The 16,086-nt window shown below is 45.1% G+C and overlaps 1 protein-coding gene across 4 annotated transcripts in view; it reads left to right on the forward strand.

Annotated features, from left to right (window-relative positions):
* The window catches only part of ERBB4 (erb-b2 receptor tyrosine kinase 4), a 552,534-nt gene that overhangs the window by 162,399 nt on the left and 374,049 nt on the right, over positions 1-16,086 (forward strand). Inside the window, exon 1 of one of the 4 annotated variants that reach the window (XM_066189449.1) lies at positions 8,496-8,535. The exons of the other annotated variants lie outside the window; for them this stretch is intronic. The gene's annotated coding sequence lies outside the window, so the exon portion shown is untranslated. Of the gene's footprint in view, positions 1-8,495; positions 8,536-16,086 lie in introns of those variants that run through there. 4 annotated transcript variants of the gene reach the window in all.

A 16,086-nucleotide genomic window follows, 5' to 3' on the forward strand; every position in this document is an offset into this window, starting at 1 on the left:
GAGAGGTGAAGGAAGGACCAGGGGACTTGTGAATGTTCATTGCCTGTTTCGGTTGGTTTCGTGTTTCCGTGGCAACACACCTTGTGTGGCTTGAGATCCACGCCGAAATGACCCCTGCTGTGTCTGTGAGGGACTGGGAGGAAAGCAGGTTTTGCCAAGCGGGTAGAAAATCAGTCAGCTTGGGGCACCCGTGGCTCTGAAGTCAGCTAGTGTAACAGACATACAGAGGCAGGAACCCGGGTTGTAGCAAGAGTCTGCTGTGGTTGGGTTTTAGTTCCAGGGAGACAAGAGGGGAAACGCTGAGTAAAACGATCTCGTTGGGCTGATTTTTTTTGTATTGAATAAATGAAAGTGCTGTTTTTAATGGAGACTGTGAAGGGAGCTGTGATGATTGAGGGCTACGAATGAAGCACGAGTTGTGGGAGAGGATGATATTTCAAGGTAGATAGTCCAGAGAAGATGAACAAAGCTCTTTGGGGTTGTGCTTTCCTTTTCCAACTGCTTGTTTACTTTTTGCTGCTGCTATGAGTCAGTCCAGTGAAGGTACTGCAGTGTTTAGTATTGGGCAGAAGCTGAAAACCTCAGCACACAGTCCTGAGCTCAGACTGAGCAGTTACTCAGCATCCATTAATTCACTTAAACAAGAGCTGGATTTTGAAAATTGCACGGCTCTCAGCACTCTGTTAATAAGGATTTTTGAAAACAGAACTCTCTATTCTGGTGCCTGAACAGGCATTTATCTCATCTGAGAATGTTCCAAATGGTTTGTTTTTTTTTTTTTTGTCCCAGCAGTGTCACACAGGAGAAAGTAAAAGCCTGTGCTTGCCATGGGTTGGAGCGGGACGAGCGGCTCAGGCGGACAGGGAGGGAGGTCCTGTCGGAGGCTGAGCTTTCCAGCCCCTGAACTGTGGGACTCTGCACAAGGGGACGAGCCATGAGCCCAGTGTTGCAAACCCAGGCAGCTCCAAAATTCCCTGTCTGTAACAGAGCTTGTGGGGACGCTTGGAACCACTGCTGTCCTTCGGCAGAGCTTTTGGATCTGCCCGTGCGCTGAGCTGGGATCGGGCCCGCGCTCTGTGCCGCCTCAACCACCAACCACGAGCACCTCTCAGTTCTGCGAGGAACGCTCTTGGTTCTCCCTGTGACAACCCATTTTTGTAGCACTGGATAAGGCAGACCTGCTTCTGCCAGTGCCTGGGACGTCCCCGTGCTGCGTTTGGTTCGTGTCAGCTCCCTGGCAGTGCCTGGAGGTCGTCTCACCAGTGAGCCTCTCTGCTCCTGTCTCTGACCCATTTGCCTTGCTCTCCCACCCTGGAAGACTGTGGATTGTGTGTAAGGTCCTTTTTGCTGTCACTGCTCTGCATTCCCAAATACTGAGCCGGCAGACTGGTTGTTCCTTGAAATTTTAATCTCTAAATCCCTCCTTACACCACTAAATCCGAAGCAATTACAATCTTTTCCCCTTCTCTGCAAATTATATTCATTTGGAAGCAGACGTAGCAGTCTCCAAGGACCATCCTTTTAATTTCCCTTCCACGTGTAGCAATTGGCTGGGGGTAGTTACTGGCTGAAACCATGAGTGCACTGAACAGGTTGGAGCATAAAGTACAGAAAGAAAGTTGTAGGGCTCTACTGGTTGAATGTGAGGAGTTGTCAGCCAGGGCTTGACATAAACATCTTACTGTCAGGTGATCAAAGCCTGGGGAAAGTCTAGGCCCTGGGGCAAACAATGGTGAAATCCTGCTTTATTTAGATTTTAAAGGAGAAAAAAAAATATTTTTTTCTCCTTTTTTTTTCCTCCTGTGCCTTCAGAGTATATCAGATATGAGTCCTGGATTGCCCTGAGGAGACAGATGTGTGTTTTTTCAGGGCTGTACAGAGAATTCATATGGTGTAAATAATTTTTGTATTGTCTGGACTACTTGGTTTTTCGTTGTAAAATATACATCTCTAGCCTTTTTAATGTCTTTTTAAAAAAAGTCTTTATCACTTGGCAGGGATGTAAAAAGTTAATAACAGATTTATAATTTTATTAGCATTTATGCTGCAAGCACTAGAGAGTTCCCAACCCAAATTTAATGCATCCTTAAAGTCCTTTTTATTAGCTTGTTAATTCCCAGCAGTACCGTTTTATGGAAATGCGAATTAATTTTTTTTTCTGGAGGAGAAGCGGTGATTTAGGTCCAGATGAGGAAAACACGGAGGTGTGGTTTTTTGTTTGTTGAGGGTTGTTTTGTTTTGTTTTTGTTTTTTTACAGGGGGAGAGGATGATTCTTCCTTTTTATTTCTCCGGAACTGACTGTTTTATTGTAGCGTTACAATTGCTTGTGACAGATATAGGTGACAACACCAGGTGACAAAGAGTGGGCACCTGGTGTCATCCTCTCCGGCAGGGAACCGTGACTGAGCTCCGGGCAGGCACGAGCACCGTGTGTGCACTGGGAGGGAATGACAAAAAGCCTCTTGGTGACCCAAACCTGCTCATTCCTTCTGCTTTCTGTCAGACTTTGTCATTTCCAAACACAGGCTGGGCGGGATTCTCTTTTTATTTATTTATTTATTTATTTATTTATTTATTTATTTATTTATTTAGTAGGTCTGTCTGTCAGAGATGAGGACCCTTTCTGATACGTTTATTTTGATAAATGCCCTTGATGTTAATGAGAGACTTTGACTGACTGTGACTTTTTCCCACTAAGGATAGGGAATTATTTTGAAAACAGAACTGATTTCCTCATTGCACTGGCATAATGAAAATTAAATTATTTGGGGGGTGGAGCCATGCATATATTTCAGTCTATTCCAGCTGTAATGCTATGCCCATGTTATTTTTATTTTTCATTCGTGAAATGGACAATATGGCATAAATTAAAGATATATGGTGGCTATTGCACCCCATATAAGTCCCCTTTATTGCTGGTTTAGGCATCCATCCGTGATTCCATGTGGGAGCGACTGAATTTGTGGCTACTGTTCTGCTTTGCACAAAGCAGGGGCAGACTCGTGCAGTAAAACAGATTTCAATCGTTTCCTGTATCACTAATTGTAATTTCTAGGGCTCCCTCTGTGACAGAGCGAACAAAATAGAGCTTTGAGAAAAACTATCATTAGCCTCGTGGATCAATATGGTTTAGGAAATACAAAACAACTTCAGCTGTTTAAAAATAGGAAGTGCCAGAGGGGGTTCCCACCACCCTGCTGGAAGCAAATCACAGCATTGATCTGTCTGCAGAGTAACTGCAAAATTTGCAGAAAACAGGTGAACCAGCTGGGAATATAAATGGAGCCTCTCTGCAAGCCATGCCTGCGTCGGGTCTGGCCCTCCTGGGATCAGCTGTAAGTGAGACAGTCGCTGGCTTTCGGAGGTGGAGTGGGGAGGGAGGTAATGCCAGCCACAGGATGCCTCTCCCAGCACAGCCTTGTGGTTCTCCTTCCATTAATGGATTCTTTCCAGCTCTCTCCCTCTCTCGGATCAGAAGAGTTTCTCAGGGAAGTCACAAGCCAGTTTCAAGAAATCCACCCATGGGCACAGGACAAGTCATGAAAAGAGAGAAACCCCAGCTGGAATAACACCAGTAGCCTTAGCCCCAGGTCAAGAAACATGCCAGAGGAAAAAAAAGGGACAGTGACCCTTTGACTGTTTAAAATACGTGGAGTAGTTGTATGGGGCTCGTTTTGCTTTGAGGTTTCTGAAATAATCTCTGGCAGATTCATTTCTTATTTACTTGTCAAGGTTAAACTTTTTACATCCTTCCAGGAAAGACATTTCCCCTCCTCTCCTTGCCAACTTCACCTCCAAAATGACCGTAGGCATCGCAGCCTCGGCCAGCACATCCTCCCCGCCTTGCCATGAGGAAGGGTTTAGAAATCTGGAGCTGTTCTGGGGTGTGACCATTCCTCTGTGGCAGAGCAGCCCAGGAACCCCAGGAGCTGCCCTGTGCTCATACCCAGCTGTGCTGGGGGCTGTTAACACTTGTTTTGTGCACTCTTTCTGCGCAGCGTGGCGAGAGCCCTCCCAAGGTCACAGCCACGGCACTCGCCGGGCTTTTCGGGGATTAAGGTCTGTAGCCTTGCTTTCTGGTATTTATTAATGAATGATTTATGAAGGCAAGGCTTAGTCCTCCACCGTTAACTCCAGATCGTGTTACATTCCTTCCCAGCCCACAGGGTTAGTTTTCAGGAAAAATGCAGGCAGGGTAGGGCAGCAGCAGCACTGATTTTGCTGCGTGAATTTCGCTCCTGAGAATGAATGTAGGCAGCTGTAGGTGTCTAAAGGAATTTGAATCACCTGAGGGGTACTGGGCTCTTGTCTTTTCTTGACTGCAACCCACCAGAACTGAAGTTTCTTTCCTATGGGTCATGTTACTTCCAGGCAAGGAGGAATTTTTGAGTGTTTGGCTTGTTCTGTTTCTGTCTCTGCTTGCCAGTACTGAATCTGCTACTTAGTTTAACTGGTATTTTAGCTTGCCAGCAGAACCCCAAATTAAAACATCAGGGTGATGAAAGCCATCTTTGTCTTGACCAAGAAAGAAACCGTGGCATCCCAGGACTAAAAAAGTAAATTTCTGTGGGCTGAGCACATGTCTGAGAGGGTTTATTTACTGAAGCAGTTGCTGGCCAGTCCCCTGAATGCAGGATTCCTCCCAGTCTGGCAATGAATGTCAAACCAGGGCGTTAAATCAGCTTCTGGGGAAAACATCCTTGTTTGCTGCGAGTCCAACTTGGAAAACCCTGTTTGCAGGATACTAATTAATGGTTTTCAGTGAGGGCGAAATCAATTACGAATTGCTGTAAAACTCTGATAAGTTCCTTGAAGCAAAAGAACCGAAATCTAAGTAAGCCTGTATACAAAACCTAGAGAGGATGACTTCAATTAGGTTTAAAAGACGCCGAAATATAATTTTGCTTGAGCACTAAGATAGCATGCCAGCATCCCTCTCTTGTAAATGGGTGCCTCTAAGCGTGATTTAATCCCAACAGGAGCAGTCATTTGCAGCAGGACTGCCCCCTTTTAGTAGCAGGCTCTGTCCCAGGCTGCTGACAAGATGGTGCGTGTTTGGATGGCTAAAAATCCACAGGAGGAATGCCGCTCCTCCTGGTTTTAAGATCTCCCTGTATTACTGCATTTTAAGAGTCACTGGACTAAAGATACACAAGTAAGCATGACTGCTTAATCCCTAATTAGTTCCTTTACTGAATCTTTATAGATTGTAATAACATAGTAGAGGGTTTCTGTGGTCTCTTAAGCCATGCTTAAATATGGGATTCTCCTGCTCTGAGTTCAGAGAGCTCATTGGCATTTGTGCAATAAAGAATAACTGAGGGAAATGGTCTTCTGTCCGTTCAGAACAATTTACTGGAGCTGCCAGGGTTTGCATCTGAAAAAGAATCTTACACAACTGTTTCTTTAAATACACGTATTTATTTTTTTTTGTCACGTGTGCTTTGTCCGTGCTGTCAGCACGTTTTTGAATACCACAGCATGGTATTTCAAGGCAAAAAGTCAGACTTTCCTATGTCTCAGAAAGCTCCACAGTTAAGTTTTGAATGCCCTTCAGGGAAATACTGTATGTGAGGCAGGACTTCTAGAAATATCAGTGATGTCCCAAAGATCTGGGCTTTTCAAAATGCCTGATGTAAAGACATCTCATCTTGAAGACTCAGTTTTCACAGAGGCATGTTAAAATATGAAATGCTTACTTTTTCCTGACTTTTCCTCTGTTACTGAAGGCCAGCCTAATAAATGATTTCTTAATTTTTTTTTTCTTATTCTAAAATTTGCATTTTCTCAGTTTGACCAGGGTTTTGTGGAGGAAACAACAAAAGACACAGCTTTAGTGCAAGCTGGTGGTAGAACACCTTGCTGCCCTGAAGGGGTCAACAACTGAGTCTGAGTTACGCTGGGGTAGCGAAATTCCTCATTTCTCTTGACCAGTGCCTGTGATGCAAAACTACAGCCTTGCAGGGAGGAAATAACAGCCAAGATTAAATGTTTAGAGGATCCTCTGCAGCTGGGAGGGTGGCAGATATTCCTATTGGCAGGCTGATTATTGTAACAGAGCACTGGAAGAGACAGGCGGTCCTGGTATTGTCAGTGATGGCAGAGCATCATCTGAAATATTCAAAGAACAGCTGTGGTGTTTTTGGCTGTTGCAATCTTGATTGTGTCAGCACAGATAGATTTCTTTCTGTTTTTCCTGGAGAACATAATAGTCAAATGAAACCTGGCTAACTACAGCCTTGGGGCTGAGTCGCTGTGCTCTACCTGAGATGTGATTGCAATTTTTGACAGGAAGACTAATGCATGTTTTATTGTTGTGTATTTAAATTTGATTTGGGGGTAGAGGGAGAGAATGTTTTATTAAAAAGAGAAGGAGAATAGCTTCTTTAAATATTTCCTGTTGTTCCTCAGGCAAGCTGTGGAAGAGAAGACAGGGAGATCAAGGCAGTGCTTTTCTTTTTCAGGGGGTATGGGTGCCACAGAAGTGCTTCTGTAATAATTCCAACCCAGTATAGACATAGATTAAACAAGGCAATGGAAGCTTAAATCAATCCTGGTTCAGCAATTCAATGAAGCTGTAAGTAAGCACTGGCTAAGTTACACCTGAATTTTGTAGATGAAAATCATGGTGTTCTCCCATCCGAGCGCCTTGGATCAGATGAAAGGGTGTGGTGATGCTAATCTCTCGCTGGTGAGGTTTGTGGCACTGATTTGTTGTGTTCATGACAGCTGTGGAGAAAACCCCTTTGAGCTCCTAATTTCTGAACACACCTGCCCTGCTGGATGGGCAAAGGGAGCCTGAGATGCTCGTGGGTGCAGCAAGGAATGTGGCACGTGTCCCTCCTCCTCCTCACTCTGCCTGGCCCTTGGCATGGCATAGTTTTGTGGCTCTGTTCTGCTACATGTAGAATAAGGATGTAAAGTCTTGGATGAGGCTTATTTTTCTCAGACTGAACAGGGGGAGGTTATTTCTCCCTCAGAGGTCCAAGATATCTGATGTTGTCACCACCCAGTGTAGTTGTGCCCAGAGCTGAGCTGCTGAATGAGCTGGGAAAATTAATGGGGATTTTGCAAAACAGCTTTTGAGTTTGCTCGTAGTTCTTTTGTTCTGCAGAGCATCTGGCTTTGGAGAGAAAAGTGGGGTTTGGGGCCTTACATACAAATAAACCCTTTGCATCAAAGTTACATGTGTAAGATAGGTAGTCAGTGTATCAGGGACTGGTAAACAGCTCAGGATCCCTCTAGCACAGGATTTTTAAATTGTGATCTGTCATCTTAAGCTCCTATGTGCATTTTGTGAAGAGGTCCATAAAACACAAGGAAAAGAAGAGGTTTGCTGTTAACAGACATTCATTTTCTGTACACAGTTGCAAGCTTTCACTGTGAAATTTCTGGAGCCCAGAAACTGAAAGATTAAATCTGTTCTTTTGGCAGCTCTGTCTTATATTGCAAGCCCTTGTGACAGCCCTGGGCATGGAGGAAAAAAAAATATTAATAAAAGGGAATAATGGGCAAAATGATACCAGCTTCAGAGTTTGGTTTTGTATACATTTGGAAGCAGACTGTCTGCCTTGGAAATACACATTTTCAGGAGCTGAACATGTGTTGGCATCAGCCAAGATTATGGGAGGATTTTTATTTTTAGGTATGTGACGCTTCTGTAGGTCCAGTAAAAACAAAACAAAAATCCTGTTTGGCTTGACAAGATGGGAGCCAGTGTGAACCACTGAATAGCCAGATGTGAGCAATGGAAGAAGATGCAGCTTCAGTAATTTACAGCCACCAGCTGGGTCACCCTCAGGTCTGCGAGATGTTCTGTCATTCTTGGTTTGGTGATTGCTACAGCAGGTGACTCAGCTACTCTTTGTCCGGTCTTGGTGTCTTAGAAATCTTTTATTTTTTTTTTTCATGAGAAAAGGTGGATGTGGGTGGGCAGAGGAGGGAAGGACCTTGTGCTGTACTTGCCATTTCTGTTTCACTCTCCAGAGTTTTCTCAAGGCAGGGTGACCTTTAGCAGCCTCACAATGAAGGAGTGTCGAATGATGTTTTCATTTTTTGATTTTTTTCATTTAATTATACAATACAGGTGGCTCATAAATACAATATTCTATTGGGTAGAGAACTCTCCCAGACATAAGGCAAGTGAAGAGCATGTTGCCAGTTGAGAACTGCTCTGCGGGGTTCGACTTGGTTGTCAGCTGCTCCTTGTGTCAGTGTGTCCGTCTGTTGTGGGGGAGCCAGTGGCTGAGGGAGATAAAATAATTTCACTGCTGAAGATCATAAGGAGAGGAGAAATCGAGTGTAAACAACCCTGCGGGTTGTCCCTATCCGTGTCAAGTGGTCCTTGTAGGAGAAGGGAATACAGGCGACCTCATACCTGAGAGGTAACAGCTGTGTTAATTACCCAATACAGCCTGGCCCTGATCAGTCAGAGCGGTGGCCAATAAAGGTAGGTGTGATAAAGGGGTGAGCTGCTGAGGGGAGGGTCGTGAAGAAGGAGAAGGATCCTGGGCAGAGAGAATCCCTGCAGTGAGGTGAGTCTGGGTGTGCAGTCAGAGCCTGTTGTTGGAACCTGCAGTCAGTCTGGCTGGGTAAAAGCCTGCAGTCAGAGGCTGCAAACTGATCCCTGCAGTCAGAGTTGAGCAGGAAATCAGCAGCAGTCAGAGGCTGCAGGGGAAACCTCCAGCAGGAGCTTGGTGCAGGCAGAGTCAGGGAATGGTTGGAGTCAGGATGGCTGAGGTGTAAAGAGGAACAAACCAGGGCCCTTTTCATGCTGTGATGAACGAGGAGTCTGTGTCTGGGCTCATTTCTGCCCTCTAACAAGAGGGCTGCTGCAGCACTACCTGTCCCTGCCCTCCTGGTCTAGGTGCTACACTCAGAGGGACAGTGGGAGAAGCTGTGACAGTCATGGATAACAGCAGCATTAGCTCGATAGTAAACTGCAAACAGAGAGATATTTGTGAGTGTATTCAGAATGAAAGGTGAGATTTGATCCAACTCTCTGCAGATTTGAGTATTCATTATTTCAGCCGTTGTAAAATCCCGCAGTTCCTCTGTAGATCCTCTTGGACTTAAATTTATGTTACTTGGGCATAAACTAGAGGATTTTTCACCTAAAAAAACTTCCCAGCTGTAGAGAGTTTCATGGGTTACTGAGAGGGATTCAGCTCTTTAGCTGCTCTGAAATCCCAGGGGAGTCCTGTGGGTGTAGAGCCTTAGGTGAGTTTTCTGGAGCCTGACTGGAAACTGTCACTCTCCCTGGAGCTGGAGATGTGACAGAGGTGCCGCCTGACAGGTCCAGAAATGAGATGTTACAATCTAATTAGCAGAACTACTTAGTGATCAGGTTTTTTGGGAAAATAAGTAGATAAATTCCAGGGTTACTACTGCAGATGGCAAAAGGGGTATCCCAGAGCAAGCGTGCTTGCAGGTACAATGTATTGAAAAAGGGAGGTGACCCCATTCTGCATTGAATCTGGGTGCTAAGCTGGATTGGACTTCTCCATATCCACTGACTTCAAGCTGCCTGTCTGCCCTTCTCTTCATTGCCTGCAGTTGTCAGCCTCTGGCAAAGCCTGTTGAAGCCTCTGTGAATTTTCTTTCTCCCCCCCAAAAATTTTAGGCGTCTTATAAACTAAACTGGGGTCTGATGTAATTTGTGTGAAAACTGGATGGAGTAAACATCCTCCCTAAACACCCGTTGTTTTTTTTGTCGTTCGAAAGCCTGGTGGTGGTGTTTTCCTCCAGTCCTTTGTTTTAGAAATTCTTATGGGTTTTCTTTTGATTTAGGCTGTTTGTTGGGGTGTTGTACACTTGGTAGAACTCTGACGCCATGAAAACTCCTCGATAGCATGTCCCCTGCATTCAGCATTTTTCTTCCTTAATAGTGATTAATGAGTAGCACAACATTAAATTGGTTTTAGGCTTATTAGCAGAGCTGGTCGAGTGCAAAAATACTTAAAGGTGTATCATCATTCAAGAATCAAATTTGGGACTGTAAATAGAACTTGTGTTGTCTTTGCACCTGAAGGGGCTGGTTCAGCATGAACAGCAGAGGACAGTCTTCCCTTCAGAAGGATACAAAGGAAAACACCAGGAAAATGTCTGTTTGAGTTTTTCCCTCTTCGTTTCTTCCCCACCTCTTAGCTTGGGAGCCTGCAGGCTCTCAAATGATTGTGGGCTCTAATTGGAAATTGACTCCCTTGCTTTTAAAATCTTTTCATAAGGCTCTCTCCCACTTCATTAAATCATTAAATGAGTTTAGCAGGTATTAGTTTTGAGCTTTATTAATTGTGACTTGTTTTTCATTATGAGATAATTGTCAGTCACAAAACATAACTGCTGCAACATATCTAAGCAGACAAAAGTTTCCAGGAGGCAGGGAGATAAGAAATGCAGAAAGGTCGCTTGTACAAAAACTTGTTGAAATAAATCCTTCCTAGAGGTATTTAAGCATTCCTGGAGATCCCTTGTAACCAGCAGCCTACAAGCTTCAGGAGCTCTGGCAGGAATCTGGTGAAGAAAGTGATGCACTTACGGTTTGGGCTGACCCTGGGTATGACCAGTCCTGCTCTCGGTGGGAAACATTCCCCATCTCCAAGCAGGGCAGAGATATCCAGCTTCCCGGAGGCTCCCTGCGTGCCGAGGGAGATTGAGGCTTTCTTGCAGGCCTGAGGTTGCTAGCAGCCAAAATTGCTCTTGATTTTCACCGACTCCATACATTTTGTGGGTCCCGAAGTTCCCCCCATGCCAGGGGGTGCAGGGGGGTGTTGGAGGGAGTCCCCTGTGGGCTCAGGGGCTGTCCCTGCTGTGGCAGAAGGGAGACTGGCACCAAGGAGCACGGCGCCTGCCTGCTCCGCGCTGACAACAGCACTGCAATTTATCTTGAGCTATTTTCCCGGAACTTCTGGGAAACAAACTATGCATCATTTTAAAGATGCTTTCATGAAACAATTAGGCTGCATTAAATTATTTCTGCTTTAGTGTGTAGCGCTTCCTCAGCATAGACAGACCTTGACAACTCCAGGGACTGGAGGAAACATCCAAGCTGCTACCCAGTTTGGAACTAATGCCTGGTAAATACATTTCAAAGTGTTTTTTTTGGGCTAGCAGTTATTAATCTAAATGTAGTTCATCCTTCCACTCAGAAGAAATTACAGTTGTAATGCCAACATTTGCAAGCAGCAGTGAGTGATACTAGTAGCCTCTGAACGCCCATTCTTTATTAAAAATAGATTTGCCAGTGCTAAGCAATAAGATAAAATCTTTTCTGCAGATGATGGCTTTTGAAATATATAGATAAAAAATACAGTTTCTGAGAATCCTGAGAATAAAAGATATGTGGCCTTCTAAGGGCTGTGTCTTAGAAATGACAGCTCTGCTGTGATTCCAGGAGCAGGATATTTCATCTGTTGTTTAATGGGCTAACAGAGTAAAATATCACCCTATAATGATTTTGAATGTGTGTGGGTTTCTTTATAGCCTTTCATGGAGACGCAGGCTTCAATTTTGTCCTGGAGAAGCTCCTGATATCAATTGGTAAGAGATCAGTAAATCAGGCAGAACTGCTGGTGCAGAGGAGAGGCCGTGCTGGTGGCTGCTCTCTGCCTTCTCTTCCCTCTCCAGCTCTGGGCAGCAAGGAACTTGTTGACTTTCCAGTGAGGCTGGAGTAAGCAAATGCACCGTCTCTACACCAGGCAGCTCAGATTTGGTTTTGGAGCGCTCACAGGGGGATTCACCTGTTAAATTCTTTATCTCCTGTTCTTTACTGCATTAATGGGAGTGGTTCATTCCGGTACCGCTGCTGCAAATGTAACCTGAGGTAAAAGCTATCACACAGAGCAAATATCAGAATTGGAGTCTAATCCTGCGTGTGGCAGGACCTTGCTGGGAAACATTGAGCACGTTGTGTTGGAATGGGTGCAGAAGCAAAGAATTTCTCTGTAACAGCCATCGTTAATTCGGGGATTATGAGGATTTTAAGTTGAAAGCCAGGCATGAGTTCCTGTGAAGGTAGTTATCATATTTGGTGTTAGAAAATGACTGTCTTCATGAGGGGATGTGAAGTTGCCCCTTGGCACTGTCCCCAGTTTTGGAGAGAAAGAAAAAAGAGAAGAAAGATGAAGAATGTGGTGCAGAAGAGACCTGGGGCAGAGGAAGCTCACTGGTGTCTGCGTATAAAGTGCTGCAGAGAAGGACATTGAATGAGTCATGGTCTTAAACGGCAGCAGGAAGGACAGAAGGTAGGAATTAGGGGGTGTCTTTGTAACACTGAGGATGACAAAGCATTGCAATAAATAAAATGGAGAGCTCATGGGCGCTTCATCATGGGAACAGAAATGGTTCCACAGGGCTGTGTGTTCGGCTCAAAGACGCAGCATGTCTGTGTCAGAAACCTGTAGAGGCGGAGGGGTATTAGGTCTGGCTATACACAGCCTGAGCACCATGTGAGTTAAAAAAACAAAAACCTGCTTCTCACTTCAGGCACAGTCCTTGGTAACCATTTCAGAGTTGCTTAAGAGTCACCACAAGTCAGTAAAATAATTTTGAGCTTGTTCTAATGTAGCCAATGAACATTTTTAGGAGACAGGATTTACTTCTCCTTCAGCTAGTTGGTGACAGGAGCTGAGTTACTAGGTTAGGATTTTTTAAAAAACCCTTGCTTGTAATCTGTTTGCATTCATAAACAGATGCAGTTTCTTCTTCTTCAAGCTGATATATATCTTTTGCTTACAGGCCAGGCAGAGAAATGGATATTCTCCTGTGTGTACTTGAAAAGCTTCTACCACAGATTTCAGTTCACTGCACTCAGTGGAGTTCGAGATTGTGCAAAGCCAAACAGCTCTTTTATGGAGTCAATGGAAATGTTGTTTCTTAGGGCTTTTTTTTTATCTAGCATCTTCCTAGGCAAAGTTGTCATTTTCCTCTCTGCTTACAAACGGCACCAAAAGCTAAATGCTACGTGCTGGAGTTAATCAAAAGGCTGAACCTGATGGAGTTCCTGTCATCATCCTCAGCTCTCCCTAAACAATGAAGGCAGCTGGATTTAACTTAGCAGAGCGAGGAGAAGGGGCAAGTACTGTGTTGGGGTTATTTTCCCAAAGATCTGTGCACCTTGGCAGGCTGATTTGTTTATAATCACCTTGCGAGAGTGCGAAGTGAGCTATCTGGCTGCAACACTGAAACCATTAGGAAGGAGGATTATTGTAATGAATGCAGGTTGACACGGAGAGCTCTCCTTTCCAGTCTCTCCACGCAGCAACTGTGAGGGAACCCCTCAAAATATGTCTGCTTTTGGCTGGCTGTCAAATCCAAAATGAAACACCTGTGTGCAAGATAAATTCACGAGGGCTGAGCGCTAACTGGTCGTCTGCGGTCCTGACCACCTGCCAGGCTCTAGGAACTTGCAGTTATTTGTGTGCGTGGATATTTATTACCTATTTGTGATTTGTTTGTTGTTCCTTTTTTTCCCTGGGTCATTGTAGTTAGGGTCGGGCAGTCTGTGGACGTGTTATTTGTGCAGAAGGTGGTGTGGCAGGGAATGGGAGTTGTATTCGCGCTTTGCTTGTTTGCCTTTAATCCAGGTCCCTCTGCTAATGTTTCGAGCAAGTGCCCCTGGTAGTTTTGGACTTTGCAGCTCCAGTTTTTGTTTCAGTGAGCTCGAACTCCCCCTAAAAGCCATTCCCTCCAGAAGTACTTGGCTAGCCTGGATGGCCCTCCTCAACACGGAGGGAAGGATTCAAGGTCAAACTTGATGGTGCTACCTCATTTTCTGCTAGTCCCATTAGCATTCACAACTGAGACTCTCTTGCGTTTCAGTCTCCCTGCAGAAATATATGGGCTCTCCATGAAGAGAGGATTCCATATGCACCGCTTTTGGTGAAATCTGTTTATCCTCGCAGTTGGCCAAGAATAAATAAAACAGCCTTATGGTTCCCGTGAGTATACACTATATGCTTCAATTATTGGTGCATTATATTAGGAGCAGATGCTGCATTCCCCCATATAAAAGGGAAGAAGATTTCTGAACAGTAAAACCAATTTTTTTTGCTTATGCACTGTAATTATCACCATTTCTTCATTTCAAAGGCATCTGTCTGATGCACCCTCATCGTGATGCGTTGTGTTACCATTTGCATTGCGTTTCATTCCTGAAGATAACAATGACAGTGGTTGTTCAGGTTGGAGGGAGGATTCTGCTCGTTTCAAGTACTTTGAACCTTGGTGTAGTATGGGGGTTTTTTTTTAGCTTGAATTGCTTCAGGCATTTCTTCTGGGCAAGTCAAATTGCCAATTTGCCCTCAAGAGAGCTGGCATGGATACAGATCTGCTTGCTTAAGGCTCTGTGGTTTTGTGCTGCTTGGGAGCTGCCCAGGGCAAGGGGCTGGACGGACAGAGAGCTGTGGCATCTCCAGACATCATTTGATTTGCTTTTGCTACTCTTAAATACATTATACCACCACGTATTCTGTCTCTATAAAGCGCCTTGGTCAAGTGAACCTGTGGGCTCACTTGTTCTCAAACTATTCAACAGAAAGTTTACGGGGTACAAAATAACCCCAAAAAAGCGAGATTGGGATGGGCACTTCTGCTGGTACTGCATTCCTCCTGTAGACTATGGTGTGCAACAAAATAGATAGTTTTCAATAATTTTACCAGGCTTCCTTCCCAAAGGACATAAAACTTGCTTTACTTCAGTGTTGGAGTCCACAGCTCCAGCGTGCAGGAGTGTTTTCTCTCCTCTAAAGCAAAACTGGACCGAGAGCTGTTTTGAAACTTTGTCCCCCTTTCATTGTAGGCATTAGGTTGGTAACGCCAAAAAAAAAAAAAAAAGGTGTTTCAGCTGTCTCAGATTCTTGTGCCCATAAAACTTTTCTAATATATTTCTAGCATCCTCACACTTCTGTGTGACGTATTCTGGCCCCTAGGAGATCAGCTCTTGGTAATTTTTCACCTGTGTCTGCTGTGAAATCGAATGTATTCCTCACCGTTTGATTTTATCTGGGTTGGCTTTTGCAGATTGAACCTTACTGGAACGGGATGGTGTTTAAAGCACAACTGCATCCTGTTCTGCGTGTCTGAGGGCTGCTGTGACAGAGGCAGCTTGCAGGGAGACAGAACGGGGGTTCGAGTGGCCACAGCCCCTCCCAAAATCGCCACATAAATTTGGCTTTTCTGAAAAAGCCCTGAAAAGAGACATTTTTAGGATGTGTTTCACTCCAGTCCTTGCCTTCCTGCAGTGTTGAGTCCTGCACTGGAGGCTGGCAAACAGCAGAGCCCTCCTGGGTGACAGGAATGGGAACAGTAGCAGGCCCCGAGGTGTGTTTATACAGTCGGTCTCGCTTCCTCCCTTCCTGTGATATATTAACTACTTTGGAAGTTTCCCAGCTGTTTCAGGGGATAAATGATGGCAGTGGGAGCCCATATTTAACCTTCACTGTTCGGGCTGCACGCTTTGTAGTTGTCGTCTTTTATCTGCCCGGCTATCTGGGAAAGGCTTCAGACATCTCCCTGCTGCTCCCCCTGCCCGCCTGCTGCCGTGCACATGGAAGGCACAGCCGCTCCTGCCTGTGTCCTGCAGAGCTCAGCCTCCATCCTCTGCATTTAGGGATGCACCACAGGCATCCCCCAGGGAGTTGCCAGGGGCTCCCCCGGCATCCTTTGGCTCCGTGTTATTTGTCTAGATGTGGGCTGTCACTCGCCTTTGTTGTCAGTTTGTCTTCTGCCAGCTCAAGCAGAGGTGATTTGAGTGGTTTTCCATTATTTCAGTGAATGATGGGTAGAGGTGGTTGGGGTAAATAGCAGTGAATCTCAGTGGTGAGATTCCCCACCCTTCTTACTCCCCAAAAAGGTTCCAGCCTGGAATAAATCCTGGCCTCGTGTGAGTGAATTCCAGGTATTACCTGTGACAGCGTCGCACCAGGCTGCACTGGGAGGCACGTGCAGCTATGCTGAGACATCCTGGTGATCCCCCCCTTTGCCCAAATGGTTTTTACCTGGGATTAATTTTTTTGGTTTTCCATGTATAGAAGGGAAAGAAATGGATGAGCTGTTTGGGCAGGCTGAACTCGCCTTGTCTAAACCCC

The sequence above is a fragment of the Chamaea fasciata genome, unplaced genomic scaffold (genome assembly GCF_029207755.1).
Source record: "Chamaea fasciata isolate MVZ Bird 193981 ecotype frontalis unplaced genomic scaffold, bChaFas1.0.hap1 SCAF_8, whole genome shotgun sequence".
In the NCBI taxonomy this organism is placed as follows: Eukaryota; Metazoa; Chordata; class Aves; order Passeriformes; family Sylviidae; genus Chamaea; species Chamaea fasciata.